This window comes from Gossypium hirsutum, chromosome A01, assembly GCF_007990345.1.
Source record: "Gossypium hirsutum isolate 1008001.06 chromosome A01, Gossypium_hirsutum_v2.1, whole genome shotgun sequence".
Taxonomy (NCBI): Eukaryota; Viridiplantae; Streptophyta; class Magnoliopsida; order Malvales; family Malvaceae; genus Gossypium; species Gossypium hirsutum.
The window spans coordinates 13,456,341-13,470,260 of record NC_053424.1 but is presented as its reverse complement, the minus strand read 5'-3'; the positions used below and the strand labels follow the sequence as shown (position 1 = coordinate 13,470,260).

Here is a 13,920-nt window from a genome sequence, read left to right as displayed (position 1 = left end):
TTCCTTGATCGCCCCACGAGAAATTGGGGTGGTTCCTCCAACCTGTATTGTAAGTATTACTATATGGATTGTTTTGAGGTCGAGGATTACTACCCATGTAATTTAATTGCTTGTTATCCATGTTGTGGCCATAGGGTTGGTATTCCGAATGGCTTGTTCCACCTCCACTTGCTTCGCACTGCATTACTGGGTGAACCTGTGAAGAACTAAGGAAACCATCAATTTTCTTATTCAAGAGTTCTACCATCAATTAGAGAGCATGGTGACTAAATCGATGTTATAAACACCGGCAGTTTTTGTTGGCTTTGTCCTCATGACTTGTCGCTGATAGTTATTCAATGACATCTCCTCTATGAAATCATAAGCATCTTCAGGTGTTTTATTATTGATGGTTCCACCAGCAGCTGCATCAACCATTTGTCGAGTCGAAGGATTCAGGCCATTATGGAATGTGTGAACCTGAAGCCACAGCGGTAACCCATGGTGAGGGCACCTTCTCAGTAAGTCCTTGTATCTCTCCCATGCATCGTAGAGTGTTTCTAAATCTATTTGCACAAAAGAAGAGATATCAGTACGTAATTTAGCCGTTTTAGCCGACGAAAAATATTTTAGTAAAAATTTTTCGGTCATTTGTTCCTAAGTAGTAATTGACCCTCGTGGTAACGAGTTCAACCACTATTTAGCTTTGTTCCTTAATGAAAAAGGGAATGATCGAAGACGAATGGCATCATCAGAAACACCATTAATTTTAAATGTATCGCATAGTTCTAAGAAGTTTGCTAAGTGAGCGTTGGGATCCTCATCCTGCAAACCATCAAACTGAACAAATTACTGTATCATTTGAATAGTGTTAGATTTTAGTTCAAAAGTATTTGCTGCTATAGCAAGTCCAACTACGCTCGATTCAGTTCTTGTTAAATAAGGTTTAGCATAATCATACATAGTACGTGGAGCAGGATTTTGATTAACCGCAATTGCAGGAGGTAGCTGATTGTCTTGGTTTTCAGCCATCTCTTTGGTTGGGGGTTGAGTATCGTCTTCTTGCTCGTTCTCTGTGTATCTTAAGCTTCGCCTTATTTCTCTTTGGTTTCTGCGAACTGTGCGATTAATTTCTTCATAAAATAGTGATGGTCCTGACAGGTTTATTCTAGTTATAAACTATAAAATCCTACCAAGACAAAGTAAATTAATAAAAAATAATAATAATAAAATAAAATAAAATTACTTTGCAAGAAAAATAAATGGCTAAAGTAATAAAAATTAAGTGTTCCTGATATCTTAGTTCCCCAGAAACGGCGCCAAAAACTTGATCGCTAGATTTCGTGATAGGTTTTAAATATTTATAATTAATCGTTCTTGAAACTAGCTATTATCGCAATGTAGGCAAGTGTACCTATCGAACAGTAGTATAGTTTTAGCAAGACCGGATTGTCAAACCCAAAGGAACTAAAAGTCCTAGTAATGACTGTCTTTTTATTATCTAGCCTAAGAATAAAGAGGTTTTGTTTTAATTAACTAATTATCTAAACTAAGAGTTCACAGAGAATGGAATTGGGGAATTGCTTTTGGGAAAATCGATTGAATTGAGACAATACCTAAGGAAAAATCCACCTAGACTGTACTTGTTATTATGGCTCCGAATCGGACGATTTATTCATTTAACTTGTTCCGTAGAGATCCCTAAGTTATGTTATTATCCTTATTCAAGACTAATAACATCTAATCCCTAGATTGAATAATTGAGACCTTTCTCTAATTAACACTCTAAGGTTGCATTAACTCGATCTACGGATCCCCTTATTAGGTTTCACCCTAATCCGGTAAAACCTTATCACCCTATGTCTAGGCGGGCAATCAGCTTCGCTTAATAATGACAAATGTACTCTTAGACAGGGTCTATTTCTCTTCTGAATAAGAGCTTATCTTGAATCAGTATCCTGGGATATCAAAACAAGAATTAAGAATACATAATTAAGAACAAGTTAAATATTTATCATACAATTCAGAAAATAATAACAAGATTCGTCTTAGGTTTCATTCTCGGATTTAGTTCATAAGTGAATAAGAAAACATCTCAGAATAATAAAGAACACAAAACATAAAAAAACCCAAAACTCCTGAAGGGGAAATTGAGGAGGGATCTTCAGTCTTGATGATGAATCCGGCTTCTGAGACGGATCAATCGGCTTTCTTGGAGTAAGAAGGGGAAATTGAGGAGGGATCTTCAGTCTTGATGATGAATCCGGCTTCTGAGATGGATCAATCGGCTTTCTTGAAGTAATTCCTTACCCCCTATTCTTCGTCTCTATTTCTTCCTCCTCTAGGGTGTATTTATAGGCTTTGGAATACCTAAGAGCCCTCAAAATTAGCCTTTTTCGAATTGGACTCAACTTGGGCTCGGCAGGGACACACCCGTGTGACACGCCCATATGCGATTATTTCAAGCTGTGTTCGAGCCTGTTAGAATGGCACAGGCGTGTTTTATACCCATGTGAGTCATGCTTCAATTCTGCCAAATTGACACGGCCATGTGGCTGCCCGTGTAAAGAAGTCAAGGCAGTGTTGATTTTGTACTTTGGCCCGTTTTCTCTATTTTTGGCCTGTTTATCGTTCCTTTCGCTCTCCTATGCTTTCCTAAGTATAAGACATGAAATCAAAGCATTAGGAGCATCAAATTCACCAATTCTAATGGAAAATCATCCATAAAATGCATTAAACATGGGTAAAAATATGTATAAATTACGGTTGATCAGTAGAATTGGACTGTTCTTGGATCATCAAACTCCGTCATAACGGTTTAGAAGTGAAAGGTCAAATAGAGTTCCAGGGTGAGCTCAAGGTACGTTGGCTCGATGATCCCATAGAAAAGCTTCCACGGGTCAGTCATCAGAAGAGCTCAGACCGCGTCAGCCAGTTGGACTTGTTCAAGTGCAGCCCAGTCAATACAGAGGCCCACACCTAAGGGTTGGGCCCGAAGTATCTGAAAGAGTTCTTCCTGGGGTCCTAAGGGGAACTGAAGGAAAGCGTGGTGAATCTCAGTGGTAGGACCCGAGGATGACGTTGCTCCTTTCCTTTTCTTCGAAGCGGGGACGGTGGTCTGTTTGCCACGTGTGGTTGACATGGTATACGTGCAATGAGAAGTCGAAGTTAAAACAATACTCCCTAAGAGTGGCATGGAGAGTTATGCAAGTATGTTAACATTAAAGAAGAATATTTCATGGGCATCATAGGTAACAGGTAAGATGAAAAGTAACTAAATCATAATGGAAATCATTATTAACAATAGGAACATGGGAACAGTGCTAAATGGAATATCTAGTGAATGAATGCATGTGGGTTTGATAATATGAAATATTATGTGGGTAAGCATGAAATCCATGTAAACAAGAAAAATGGATGAATGTAGCATAATGCATTGACTACAATGGCAAATTTCTAACAAAGATCATAAGTATTACTATCATTATAACCATAAATATTTACCCAAAATAGTCAAATAAAACTATAAAAAAATCATGAAATAAGTAAAATATTTGAAGAGAATAGAGAGAAAAGAGTAGACAAATGCAAGATGGAGGAGCTTGGGTCGGCGCACGGGCGTGGTAAGGAGGGTATGGGCAAGAGTTGCGGCGGCTAGGGATATGGATTTTGGGGAAGGGGATGATGAATAGTGAAGGGTTTATATAGATTTTGGGACACACGGCCGTGGGGCACGCCCATGTGCCTTTATTTCAGCCCGTATTTATAGTAATTTTCAAATTTGGGCGCGTCTGAATTTCGTCCCACGCCCGTGTCCTTTGAGCGTGTCGGTGCACATGGCCGTGTCGCACGGGCGTGTTCTACTTTGTTCGCTTCCCCCACACTCGTGTATATAGGTGCACGCCCGTGTTGTTTTATCAGTCTTGAGCACAGGAGGTGGGCACGGGCGTATCGCACCCCCGTACTGTATTTTCAGTTTCAACCACGATTTCGAGACACGAACGGATCTCACGCTTGTGTTGTTTTGACAGGCTCGCCCACGGCCATGTCGCATGGCCGTGGCAACTCATCGCTTCTCGTGTTGGAAAAATTTTGCCCTATTTTCACACGGTCGTATCGCACGGCCATGTCTCCGCCCGTGGTGTGAGTACTTCCTAAGGCACGCCCATGTGCCTGGCCGTAGGGATTAGAAAACCTATGTTTCAAGGAATCAGTTAGTGATTAGATGTTAAAAACTAAAATTTTAAAAAAATCAATACTGTTAGTGCTCGAGTTTGTGACAGCCCTAAAGTGACCCTAGTCAGAAAGCGGTTTCGAGACCGCTAAACCGAGTCACCAAATTATTTGAATGTGATATTTATGGTCTAAAATATGTGAATATGAATGTGCGAAAATTTTAAGCTTCGATTTAGTTAATTGCATGTGAATGTAGTACATAGGACCTGTGTGACACTTTTGAAATGTGATAGGCTAATCTATAAGGATCTAATAGTGCATGTAATCAAAAGGGAGGACTTGCATGTCAATTTTCCCCCTAATTAGTAGTGGCCGGCCATGAGCATGAGGGTGGACAAAATGTTATGGCTAAAATATGTCATAAACATGTTGGGTTAATGCTTCATGTAAGGAATAATAAAATAAAGAGCATGGGCAATAAAGTATTAGTGTTAGTAGGATGAGAAAAAAAAAGAAAGAATGTGTGTGATTGTTCCCCCCCATTGCCGTGAGTTGAAGGAAAGAAAACAAAAAAAAAGTGTTCATCCTTGAACATCTTTGGCCGAAAACTTTAAGGAGAAAGGAAGAAAAAAGGTTGAAGAGGTTCGGCCATGCATGTAACTAGGCTAAGGTATGTTTGATGTTGCTCCATGAGATTCATGTATATTTTAGTAGTTAGCTTGAGTTCTAACTAGCCCATGGTTCAAATCTTTACTATGTCATGGAGATGATATTCGGCTAAGGTGGATTTGTGTTGATGTTATTTCCATGCTAAAAATGAAGCTTTATAATGATGCATGTGATGGTGGATTGATGATTCTTGAATCTTCTTTTTAGCATTTTTGAGTGAGACATTAAGTTCTTTGCTTAACCATGACCAAAATTGAAATGGTATGGTGTTGTGATGCATTCGGCCATGGTAGGAAGTAGAAGAGAAATATGCTTTTGTTCACATTATTTGGATGAGAAATGGTAGTAAGGTGAAGTGCAAATGTTAGTGTTTGATTTACTAGTGTATATATGTGTATTGGCCAAGTTTTGAACTTGAAACAAAATGGTGTTTAGTCAATACAAGTGACCATACTTGTAGAATGTATTAAGTGTTGCAATCGGCCTCAACATAGACATGCATGTTCGGCCACATGAATGAGTACATAAGTTGATGTGTATGTTCGGCCATAGGTAAGCATATTGATGGCTTTATCTTGACTTAGAAAATTCGGCTAAGGGGAATATTAGCTAATATGTTGAATTCAATTCGTGATTTCATACATATGTGACTCTAATGTCTAATGTATATATGGGCTAAGTACCTTGAGCTTCTCTTTTGATGTTCGAATGAATTGTATTAAATTGCTTAATGTGATTAAAAATGCGTATGACCATTTTTTATTTGAGCTAAAGGTGGCCATATGACCCATCAAATTCATTGTCATGTTCGGCCATAAGCTAGCATAATGAGACTTTAATAAGTTAAATTTGTTTGAATTAGCTCAAGAGCTTAGAGGACCAAAGTTGGATAAGGGAAAGGAAAAAGTGATCGAATAGCCACCGAAATCGTTCGACAACATCCGAGGTAAGTTTTCGAGTAATGGAGCTTAGATTATGATTCGATTAGATTATGTCTTAAGTAAATCAAAATCATGCTCTTTTTATGTGGCTATTGAGCCGAAATTTGTAAGTGTGATAAGTGTTTTGTGTTTGAGCTTTGGTAATGAAAATGAAATATGGATGTGTGATGATTTATTGATATATGTGCATGGTTATTCGAATGATATCCGGGCTAAGTCCCGAAGGCTTTTGTGCTAGGTGACTATAACCGGACTAAGATCCGAAGGCATTCATGCGAGTTGCTATATCCGGGCTAAGACCCGAAGGCATTTGTGCTAGCGATTATATCCGAGCTAAGTCCCGAAGGCATTTATGCTAGTGACCACATCCGGGCTAAGACCCGAAGGCCTTGCGCAAGTAGTTATATCCGGCTAAATCCCGAAGATTACTTGAGTTTGGGAATGAGAGATCTGCTGTAATAATTTCAATTAATACGCTCGTAAAATCTCAACAACGAGGTATGTGTTGTACATGCATTGGATTAATTGATTCCTCTTAAATAGCATTCGCTCAGTCGATTAAGGAGCTTCCGGTTTTTGGTTAAGTTGATCCCTTATGTATGAATATAAGGGTTGGAAATGTGAAGTAGGACTGATTTTGAGAATATATGTGTATATGAAATTATCCGTTTAGTTATATGAATGCTATACTTCAGTTGAGCCTAATTCGATTGCTCAAAACTTACTAAGCATTAAATGCTTACTCCGTTTCTTTGAATCTCTGTTTTATAGATTTTGGTTCGTCAGCTATCGGACTCGGGAGTGTCGAAGCCGAAGCTGCCCACAATATCAAAGCCCATTTTGGTACACTTTTGGTTGAACTTTGAAATGGCATGTATAGGACTACCCTTTTTGTTGTTGGTCCTGGACCCTTTGGTTTTGTATAAATTTGGATAGACATGCGAAAATGGCTTATATACACTTTGAGCTTAATATTATAATCGTCTTGTATGATGTTCATTAAGAGTATGGAAATGTTTGGGAACGATTAGCCATTGGAATGGTTAATCATGATCATATTTTGTGCTATATATGCTAAAGGGCTAGTTGAATCATGGAAACTATGTAATAGGTAAAGTTTATCCTAAAGGCTGATGCTGGTAGCAGCAGTGATGTGGATGTGAAAAATCACTAAAAATAGTAGGAATGGAATTAAATAGTGAATAAATTATGTAATCGAACCTTGATGAATCTATTTTCGTAGGAAAGTAACAAAACGATCATATGAACAGTATATTATGAGATATTTAGGTTTTTGTGAGACAGGGCCAGAACGGTTTCTGGATTCCCTGTTCCGACTTTGGAAATTCATTATAAATTAAGCAGAGATAATTAGAAGTCATGCCATATATGTATAGATTCCTTTTCGAGTCTAGTTTCTATAGAAAGAAATGGCATCAGTATTGAAACCCTGTACAGGGAGATATCCAAGTCGTAATGTGCAAAGGTCAGTGTAGTCGAACCCTGAAATAGGGGAGACTTTAACTAATAAACTGTTCTAATTGGATTGACCAAAACTTCTAGAAAAAAATTTGTAGATGAACATATGAGTCTAGTTTCAGGAAAAATTTATGAAACTGGTTTTCGTGTTTTGAAACTCAAGATATGATTTTTAAGGCGACAGTGATGCAGTAATTAGCTTGTCTGGAAAATTTTCAAATGGACTGTGAAAATAAGTGGATAAGCCCGTTAACCCCTCGTGTCCGACTCCGGCAACGGTCTCGGGTACGGGGTGTTACAATTTTATTGGTATCAGAGCTACGGTTTAGTCGATTCTAGGACTACCGTAGTGCGTTTGGGTCTAGCTATACATGCCATTTTATGTGATTATTTGATAGTATGGTGATTTCTGACATTGCAAATGTGTTTATTTATAGTAATGGATCCCGATCCCAACCGAGCGGTAGCTGATGATCTTGAGAGTGTAGCGCCTGCTCCCGCACAAGGGACAGTGCCAGCGGACTCTCAACCTAATGCTAGTAATCCGAATGATGAAGCTAGACAAGCTTTTTATAGCGTGATGAATGATTGGTTCAACCAATACATTCGAACTAATACGGCTGTTCCACAACCTCCATTCCTGACTAATACCACCCCCGCACCTACAATACCTCCGGTAACTGACCAAATAAGGTCGAATAAGCCCGCAGTTGACAGAATCCGAAAACACGGGGCTACTAAATTTAAAGCTACGGACAGCGATGATGCCGAGCAAGCGGAATTTTGGTTGGACAACACTATCCGGGTACTCGATGAGCTATCTTGCACACCCGATGAGTGCCTAAAGTGTACTATCTCCTTGCTACGTGATTCTGCCTACTATTGGTGGAATACGTTGACTTCTGTTGTGCCCAGAGAGCAAGTAACTTGGGAGTTTTTCCAAATCAAGTTTCGAAAGAAGTATATCAGTTAGAGATTCATTGATCAAAAACGAAAGGAATTTCTTGAACTTAAACAAGGTTCCATGTCGGTTACCGACTATGAACGAAAATTTGTAAGGCTTAGTCGGTACGCGCGGGAATGCATTTCTTCAGAAGCCGTGATGTGTAAACGTTTCGAGGATGGGCTGAATGATGATATAAAGTTGTATGTTGGCATTTTGGAAATCCGAGAATCTGTGGAACTTGTCGAGCGGGCTTGCAAAGCCGAGGAGCTCAGTATGGAGAAAAGAAAAGCTGAGGTGGAAGCAAAGGAGTTTCGTAAGAGGTATTCGGGGAAGCCATTCCCACAGTCATCGAAGAAATTTAGAGATGGCTTAGGCCGATCTAGAGACAGTTCGGGCTTATCTAGACGAGATCGCGATCGACCCCCTGTGAGTGCGCGAGTCACTTCGGTCGCCAGTGTTGGAAATGATCGTCGAGACAGAACAGAGTGTCAGTATTGTGGTAAATGGCACTCGGGGAGTTGTAGATTCCATGACCGCTCCTTTACAAGTGCGGGTCAGTTGACCACTTCATTAAAGATTGCCCGAGGTTGTCTGAACAGAATGCAAATCAGAGTGGGAAACCGGGTGCTACCACTGCTCGAGGTAGACCATCTAGAAATACGGGCAATGCTAGTGGTGGTCAGAGAGGATCTAGGGATGCTACGACCAGATCTGAGGCTCGTGCTCCTGCTAGGGCTTATGCTATACGTGCACGCGAGGATGCTTCCTTGCCAGATGTTATTACCGGTACTTTTACTCTCTTTGATACTAATGTGATTGCTTTGATTGACCCTGGTTCTACTCATTCTTATATATGTGAAACCTTAGCATCCAGTAAGACTTTACCTATTGAGTCTACTGAGTTCGTAATTCGGGTGTCAAATTCCTTGGGTCGTTACGTGCTTGTCGACAAAGTGTGTAAGAAATGTCCCCTAGTAATTCGAGGTTCCTGTTTTCCGGCGGACTTGATGCTTTTGCTGTTTGATGAATTTGATGTTATTCTTGGTTTGGATTGGTTGACCGTGCATGATGCGGTTGTGAATTGCAAAAGCAAGACTATTGATTTGAGGTGCGCAAATAACGAGATAATCCGAGTTGAGTCTACGAATTTAAAAGGGTTGCCAGCTGTAATATCCTCAATGTTGGCTCAGAAATATGTAAGAAAGGGGTGCGAAGCATACCTTGCATATGTACTTGATGACAAAGAGTTAGAAAAGAAACTCGAATCTGTGCCGGTGGTTTGCGAATACCCGGATGTTTTTCCCGAAGAATTACCGGGTTTACCACCTGTTCGGGAGGTAGAGTTTGGCATCGAGCTTGTACCTGGGACTACGCCGATTTCGATAGCTCCGTATCGTATGGCACCAACCGAGTTAAAAGAGTTGAAAGCTCAGTTGCAAGAATTGACGGATGGAGGTTTCGCTCGACCAAGTTTCTCTCCTTGGGGTGCACCAGTATTGTTTGTGAAAAAGAAGGATGGAACCATGAGGTTGTGCATCGACTATCGTCAGCTGAATAAGGTGACAATAAAGAATAAATATCCAATGCCACGTATTGACGATTTGTTTGATCAACTAAAGGGAGCCTCAGTGTTTTCGAAGATAGATTTAAGATCGGGTTATTACCAGTTGCGAGTTAGAGATTCGGATATACCCAAAACTGCTTTCAGAACGAGATACGGTCACTACGAGTTCTTAGTGATGCCGTTTGGGCTCACTAATGCCCCTGCGGTATTTATGGATTTGATGAATCGGATCTTCAGACAGTATTTGGACCGGTTCGTAGTTGTGTTCATTGATGACATCTTGGTCTATTCAAGAGATGAGACCGAACATGCTTAGCACCTGAGATTAGTGTTGCAAATTTTACGGGATAAGCAGTTATATGTTAAGTTCAGTAAGTGTGAGTTCTGGTTAAGAGAGGTTAGCTTCTTTGGTCATGTGGTATCCGCATGGGGTATTCGAGTTAACCGGAGCAAAATTTCAACCATACTTAACTGGAAGCCCCCGAGAAATATTACTGAGGTTCGGAGCTTTTTGGGACTTGTCGGTTACTACCGACGATTTGTAAAAGGTTTCTCGATGATAGCCACACCAATGACGAAGCTACTTCAAAAAGATGTTAAGTTCGAATGGACGGAAAAATGTCAGAAAAGTTTTGATCAACTGAAAACTTATTTGACTGAAGCTCCAATTCTAGTGCAGCCTGAATCAGGCAAAGAGTTTGTCATTTATAGTGATGCCTCCCTACTTGGGTTGGGTTGCGTATTGATGCAAGAAGGTCGAGTTGTGGCCTATGCGTCGAGACAACTGAAGCCACATGAGAAAAATTATCCGACCCATGATCTTGAACTAGCTGCCATCGTATTCGCTTTGAAAATATGGCGACACTACTTATTTGGGGAGAAGTGCCATGTATATTCGGATCACAAAAGTCTCAAATATTTGATGACTCAAAGAGACTTGAATCTGCGACAAAGGCGTTGGCTTGAGTTGTTGAAAGATTATGAACTTGTCATTGACTATCACCCGGGAAAGGCTAATGTGGTTGCGGATGCCTTAAGTCGTAAATCACTGTTTGCTTTACGAGCGATGAATGTACACTTGTCTGTTCTATCCGACAATGTGTTAGTGGCGGAATTAAAGGCCAAACCATTGTTGATTCATCAAATTCGTGAAGCTCAGAAAGTCGATGATGAATTGGTTGCAAAACGGGCTGAATGTGTTCCGAATATGGAATCAGAGTTTCAAATTGATGATGACGATTGTTTGAGGTTCAAAAGTCGTTTGTGTGTTCCAAGAAATTCAGAACTCATTTCGATGATTCTGAACGAAGCTCATTGTAGCCGAATGTCAATTCACCCGGGGAGTACGAAAATGTACAACGATCTGAGACGTCAGTTTTGGTGGCATGGTATGAAACGAGACATTTCCGATTTTGTTTCGAAGTGTTTAATATGTCAGCAAGTAAAGGCGGAACATCAAGTGCCTACGGGTTTACTCCAGCCAATCATGATACCTGAATGGAAATGGGATCGAGTCACGATGGATTTCGTATCTGGGTTGCCAGTATCGGCAAGTAAGAAAGATGCGATTTGGGTTGTTGTGGATAGACTGACTAAGTCGGCTCACTTTATCCCCGTACGTACGGATTTTTCATTGGATAAACTAGCTGAATTGTATGTTTCTCAGATTGTGAGATTACACGGGGTACCTATTTCTATCGTGTCGGATAGAGATCCGAGATTCACCTCGCGATTTTGGAAGAAATTGCAAGAAGCTTTGGGTACCAAGCTGTATTTTAGCACCGCTTTTCATCCACAAACCGATGGTCAATCCGAGCGGATAATTCAGATACTTGAGGATATGTTGAGATGTTGCATCCTCGAGTTTAGTGGTTCATGGGAACGGTATTTACCTTTGATTGAATTCGCTTACAACAATAGTTTTCAATCAAGTATTAAGATGGCACCTTACGAGGCTTTGTACGGGCGTAAATGTCGTACGCCATTGTTTTGGACCGAGCTCGGTGGAAGCAAAATTTTCGGAGTGGATTTGATTAAAGATGCTGAACAGAAAGTAAAAATAAATCGTGAAAGTCTGAAGGCAGCATCAGATCGTCAGAAGTCGTACGTGGATTTAAAACGAAGAGATATTGAGTATCAGGTGGGAGACAAAGTGTTTCTTAAGGTATCGCCTTGGAAAAAGATATTCAAATTTGGCCGTAAGGGCAAATTGAGTCCGAGATTCATTGGGCCGTATGAGATCTCCGAACGAGTTGGCCCAGTTGCATATAGGTTGCTTTTACCCCCTGAACTCGAAAGGATCCACAACGTTTTTCATGTTTCGATGCTTCGACGTTACAGATCCGATCCTTCGCACGTAATAAACCCCTCCGAGGTCGAAATTCAAGCCGATATGAGTTATGAAGAAGAACCGATTCGTATCCTAGCTCGTGAAGTGAAAGAGTTACGAAACAAAAAGGTTCCTTTAGTAAAAGTGTTATGGCTCAAACACGGGATAGAAGAAGCTACTTGGGAACCCGAGAACTCTATGAAAGAGCGATACCCAAACCTATTTACCGGTAAGATTTTCGGGGACGAAAATTTCTTAAGTGGGGGAGAGTTGTGACAGCCCTAAAGACCCTAGTCGGAAAGCGGTTTCGAGACCGCTAAACCGAGTCACCAAATTATTTGAATGTGATATTGATGGTCTAAAATATGTGAATATGAATGTGCGAAAATTTTAAGCTTCGATTTAGTTAATTGCATGTGAATGTAGTACATAGGACTTGTGTGACACTTTTGAAATGTGATAGGCTAATCTATAAGGATCTTATAGTGCATGTAATCAAAAGGGAGGACTTGCATGTTAATTTCCCCCCCTAATTAGTAGTGGTCGGCCATGAGCATGAGGGTGGACAAAATGTTATGGCTAAAACATGCCATAAACATGTTGGGTTAATGCTTCATGTAAGGAATAATAAAATAAAGAGCATGGGCAATAAAGTATTAGTGTTAGTAGGATGAGAAAAAAAAAAGAAAGAATGTGTGTGATTGTTTCCCCCCCATTGCCGTGAGTTGAAGGAAAGAAAACAAAAAAAAAAGTGTTCATCCTTGAACATCTTTGGCCGAAAACTTTAAGGAGAAAGGAAGAAGAAAGGTTGAAGAGGTTCGGCCATGCATGTAACTAGGCTAAGGTATGTTTGGTGTTGCTCCATGAGATTCATGTATATTTTAGTAGTTAGCTTGAGTTCTAACTAGCCTATGGTTCAAATCTTTACTATGTCATGGAGATGATATTCGGCTAAGGTGGATTTGTGTTGATGTCATTTGCATGCTAAAAGTGAAGCTTTGTAATGATGCATGTGACGGTGGATTGATGATTCTTGAATCTTCTTTTTAGCATTTTTGAGTGAGACATTAAGTTCTTTGTTTAACCATGACCAAAATTGAAATGGTATGGTGTTGTGATGCATTCGGCCATGGTAGGAAGTAGAAGAGAAATATGGTTGTTGTTCACGTTATTTGGATGAGAAATGGTAGTAAGGTGAAGTGCAAATGTTAGTGTTTGATTTACTAGTGTATATATGTGTATTGGCCAAGTTTTGAACTTGAAACAAAATGGTGTTTAGTCAATACAAGTGACCATACTTGTAGAATGTATTAAGTGTTGCAATCGGCCTCAACATAGACATGCATGTTCGGCCACATGAATGAGTACATAAGTTGATGTGTATGTTCGGCCATAGGTAAGCATATTGATGGCTTTATCTTGACTTAGAAAATTCGGCTAAGGGGAATATTAGCTAATATGTTGAATTCGATTCGTGATTTCATACATATGTGACTCTAATGTCTAATGTATATATGGGCTAAGTACCTTGAGCTTCTCTTTTGATGTTCGAATGAATTGTATTAAATTGCTTAATGTGATTAAAAATGCGTATGACCATTTTGTATTTGAGCTAAAGGTGGCCATATGACCCATCAAATTCATTGTCATGTTCGGCCATAAGCTAGCATAATGAGACTTTAATAAGTTAAATTTGTTTGAATTAGCTCAAGAGCTTAGAGGACCAAAGTTGGATAAGGGAAAGGAAAAAGTGATCGAATAGCCACCGAAATTGTTCGACAACAGCCGAGGTAAGTTTTCGAGTAATGGAGCTTAGATTATGATTCGATTAGATTAT

At 39.9% G+C, this 13,920-nt stretch overlaps 1 non-coding gene across 1 annotated transcript; it reads left to right on the top strand.

Annotated features, from left to right (window-relative positions):
- Nucleotides 1-475: 475 nt before the first annotated feature.
- On the top strand, nt 476-582 carry LOC121208435 (small nucleolar RNA R71). Its single transcript, XR_005903464.1, has one exon. It is a non-coding gene; the product is annotated as a small nucleolar RNA R71 (small nucleolar RNA).
- The last annotated feature ends 13,338 nt before the right edge of the window (nt 583-13,920 follow it).